The sequence below is a fragment of the Suricata suricatta genome, chromosome 3 (assembly GCF_006229205.1).
Source record: "Suricata suricatta isolate VVHF042 chromosome 3, meerkat_22Aug2017_6uvM2_HiC, whole genome shotgun sequence".
Taxonomy (NCBI): domain Eukaryota; kingdom Metazoa; phylum Chordata; class Mammalia; order Carnivora; family Herpestidae; genus Suricata; species Suricata suricatta.
The window spans coordinates 27,048,371-27,053,101 of NC_043702.1; the positions used below are offsets into that span (position 1 = coordinate 27,048,371).

Here is a 4,731-nt window from a genome sequence, read left to right on the forward strand (position 1 = left end):
TTAATAACAACACTCCACGAAGAATAAACAAACATTAGAGCATTTATCTACTGTAGACAGCCTTTATATTTTCTTTTTGGTAAAAACTTTATTGTGTCCATTTGGTCCATAGCTGGGGAGAGGGCGTCAGGGTGTTAAAAACCTGCTTCGTGGCTACAGGGGGCAGATGCCCTTACACCTGGGGGATACAGAGGGAACCTTTCAAGTATATTGGGCTCCAGAAGCGCTTAGTGAGAGGGTGGTCCTTTACAGGAGCTGCTAGTTCAGCCCAGACTGCAGAAGTTAGTCAGCTGGTCGCCATCTTCTTGTGGAGTTTCACCTCCTCATTTAGGAAGTGGTTCTCCAGGAAATCACAGCGATAGAGGTCTGTGTGGGCAGAATGCAGGTCATGCTGCTCCCAAAGGGCCTGGTTCAGGTCTTCTCTGGGGCCACAGCAGTTTCCGCGCGTGCAGGGCTTTCCTCGCCTCATCTTGGGAGGGCATCTGCGTGCCCTGGAAGAGGGGGCAGCCTCTGCCCTGGTTTTGCATCTTCAAGAGACACTGGGCACCCTCATGCTTTCCCTGCACCACCTGGCAGAAATGGCCCATGCCATCCAGAGCCATATCCTTGCAGTGAAAAATAGAAGCCCAGAGAAAGGTAGGTGTAGAAAGCCTGCAGATGTAGGTTGACTGGGCAGTTGACGGCAGTCTCCACTTCGGTGGATAATTCTGATGAATCTAGGAGCTCAAGGTTGGTGGGCAGTAAGGAGCTAACCACAAAAACAGCATTGGCTGGTCCCAGAGGCAAAGGATGGCTGAGTAAAACTGGTCCTGGAGGTTGTGACTGGGAAGGAGGTTGGGGGAGGCAGTCTTTGGAGGTTGGAAGAAGGCTAGTCCCCAGATCTGTTTCATGCAAACACTGCTGAAGCAAGAGACAGATGCATGGGATTCCCAGGGCACTATGCTTTCAATCAGCAGTAATAACGTGGTGTTTGATTTTTCACTTCATTTCTTAATACCTTTAGCTCTACTAATACAACACACAAATGAACTTATTTAAATATTCAGTATTTAAATATTCATTACCAAAAAACCCATCAACCTCACTGTATAGCTTGTAGTATACAGTACTTTTCACTTTTAAACCGATTATTGTTCAGATTGGGTTTTCAAAAAATGTTTTCTGGTTGCCTTAGTCCTGCAAATATAATCAAGTACCACAGGATTATACTTCATTGCTGGCCTCCATCATGGACAGTTAATATCTGTGAGTCTCAGTCTCCTCTGTTTCTGTCTCTAGTTATAATGTGTACGGAGTGCTTACAGTGTCCAGGCGCAGTGCTAATCCTTTACAGGCATAACATTTGCCATACTGTTGTTTAAGAGGAAAATTCTTTAGTTACGTATATCCATTTTATCCCAGAGGAGTTACTTCTGTTATATTCTGAAGGACATAGCTCTCCTAGCAACAGCTACAATCCACTCTGCAAGTGCCAGCTGACGTTCTCCTAAATGTGCCTCGGTCACAACAGGAACAGTTTCCTCGTGAGTGTTGCTTAATGCTTCCTTACGTGGCAGCCTTTGACTGTACAGACCAACTTTTTGAGTCCAAGTTTTGGCCAACCATGAGTGACAATTTCTCTTATACAATCTCTCCATGCTACAAAAACCATTTATAGACACACATAAAATGAAGCCAACCAGAATTCTTTCCTGATGAACAGAAGTGAATTTCAGTATAGCTTTGGAAACAGTGGGTACATTTCAGGATTATATTTGAGGATGTGTATCATGAAGTTTTCATTCCCTGGGAAGAGTACTTACTATCAAAGGACTTTACAACTTTATGGAGAAAATGTCTAAAGTGAGCCCATAAATTAAACAAAGGGACTACCAGCAGCAGGCCGTACTATTCCCATTAGCAATTATTAAGTGGTACACAGTTGATTTTTCTTGACTTTCCCTTTTGTTCTTTTTGTTTTGTTAGAGATGCTTGTGGATACTGTTTTCCTTATACAAAGGCATTTGTTTTCACCTGCTTGATTCTCCATCCAAATATTTCACATTTTAATTGCTTTTTATGACAAAGGAGATGTCTTCTACTTTGTGGATCACCATTTTGTCTCAAGGACACAGAGCAACTTGGTTGTTTGAGATGGAAGAAGTTTTAGATCACTTATTTCTGAGTAGGTGTTTCTCATTGTTTCTATCCCTTTCCATCGCCGTGATGTAGAATTCTGTAGCCTCATTCCACCTGGGTTAACTTGGGATCGCTGGTGGTCAGTTTCACTTGCATTCCTGCCCCATTCTCTCCTGCGGTGGAGAATGTGAGTCTGGGGCCCGGGTTTGCTTTGCTTCTACCCCCTTGGTTGGATCCCAAGCTACATTGCAAAAATTGCTTCCACCCTATGTCCAGAAATCCTTTGTTAAAACACTGTACTCAGCTTTGTGCTAATTCCAATCTCCTTAAACAGAACTTGTGATTGTATACCCAATCGACACCTTCTTTTAAAAAGTACATGTTCAACACTTAATTACATAATCAGCCAGTGGTTATAGACTATGAACCAAGAGCACTAAGTTCTGTATGACCTTTTTCCTCCCTGATTCTTCTAAAATAGCAAGTCCTTGAACCTCCTCATTCTTGTTTTCCTTCATTTTGGAAAATTTGGTCTCTAGAGCTCATGATAAAAGTCCAGGCCTTCAAACCACATTTTGCAAAGTGCTTACCACAGGTCATTTTCCCATGCCAGGGCACTGGACAGAAGCAGGGAGGGAGGGCAAGGGCGGTCCTTTTGCCCTTCTTGTGGCCAACTCTTGCCCCTCTGCTCATACAGAAGAGGCGATGGAAGCATGCCCGTTTTATTTTTCTCTTTTAACAGAGAAAGTGAAAAATTTATCCTCACCTCTTTTCCTCCCTTTTTAATGAAGACACATCCTCTTCCCCCCTCTTTTTTTGTCCTTGTTTTTTCTTAGAGCCTTTCTACCTTCCAAATAAAAAACACCAAATTTGCTTTCCCGGTTGAGGTGAAGGGGGTAGTGGGGCTGACTTTGAAAGCCTTGTGTGAGTTCCTTCCTCAGCGAGAGAGATCAGCCTGGCTCTAGCCATAGCCCATGTCACTTTTATGCCCATGAACTTTCCAGCTGCCGGTCAGGGGAAGGAGGGCTGAGCTGGTAGCCATGAAGCAGCCAGAAGGTGGTTGGCTTCTCCTCAAGTTCTCGGCCTCAGTCACCCCACATCGCAGCCAGCTGAGCTAACTAGGTGCACTTGTGAGAAGAAAGATTCTGCCTTTGTGGAGCATGATGCCAAAATTTCTGCTTCAAGCCCCGGCAACAGAATCTTTCGGGCGTCTTTAGTTAAAGGCCATTTGGGAAATGGACTATACATGCAGCAAAGAGGATTTCAGTTAAATGGTAACATTGGTTTCCAAAAGAGTACCAGAGGGGAAGCTAAGCTCTTCAGAGCATGTGTTCATTAAAGATTTGAAGTGGGGTGGGAAGCAATAAAAAAAAAAAAAAAAAAAAAGGCCAGTGAGTTCTCTTGTGAGATAGTTTTTTGTTCCTATGAATTGAGCACACTCTGAAAAGTTTCAAAAAAGAGACTGGGAAGAATGTATTTGCTTTGATCCAATATGTGTAGGGTTCCCTACTACAAATGCCCTTTAATTTAGAAGCATTATTGAAAAGTCTGTTTGAAAGCACATAAAAATATAATATGTAAATAAGCTCTAATTAGTTATTTCAATTAATTATTTTTTGTCTCTTTTTTGCAGCTCTGTTTTTCTCTTCATAATGTCACTTGTCAGAGTCCGGCCTTGGCACCCTTGAAAAAGTGTGTGTTTCTAATAGTCGTTATTAAGAAAACACTTTTTTTTTTTTTTTTTTTTTTTTTGCCCGTTGAAAACATCACAGTGATACAATGAAATCCAGATTGTGTATCTTTGGGGTGAATGGTTTCAGACATTTTTTTGTCCATGATTTGCTGGTATGATATTAAAGAAGGAAATCTTACAGTTCATTGAAAGAATAGGTTTTCTTTTTCAATAAGTGGCATATGTTGTTTTTTAGAAAATGAATCTGTAGTAGGCCACTCGCCTCTAACCTCCTTTCCTGATCATCCGATGTTCTTTCAATAACAAATACTACATTGGATTTGGAGACTAAAGGTTTTAATTCTAAACCAAATAAGATACTTCTCAGTGGGGACGATGAATGTTCTGGAAAAACACTGGTAAAATGAACTCGGGTTGTTTCCACATAGCAAATTTTTATAAGTTGACTAAACCTGAAATGCTGATTTTGGAGGCCTAGAAAGGAAACTACATGAAAAATTATGAGCTTTTCACTTAGGAGTGTGCACATACTCTGCCCTTGGATAGAATTGGAATTTTAGAGCTTGGAGCCACCTAGAAATCAGGGAGCAATCCTCAGCTTTGACTCACCAGGGTCTATGATGGTATTTGGCGGGTTGGTGAGAAACACAGGGCCCTAATCCAGAACCACAGAATTGAAGTGTATGGGTGGGAATTGGGGTGGAGGAGGGGTCACAACATCTCCAGAAAATTCTGATGCTCACTGAATCTGGCAACCCTCGATTTAGGCTGGCCTCTTTATTTTGCAGTGAGGAAAGCAGGCCTAGAGAGTTTGATGGGTCAAGTTCACAGTGTGTACTAGACAGGAACAGGCTTACTAACTCTGGATCTGTGCTTGTGTATACACCATGTATGCAAAACAGCCCTAAGCATATAGATAG

At 42.2% G+C, this 4,731-nt stretch overlaps 1 pseudogene; it reads right to left on the reverse strand.

The window, feature by feature from the left end:
* Window positions 1–286: 286 nt before the first annotated feature.
* Window positions 287–4,731, reverse strand: part of LOC115286945 — a 17,237-nt pseudogene continuing 12,792 nt past the window's right edge.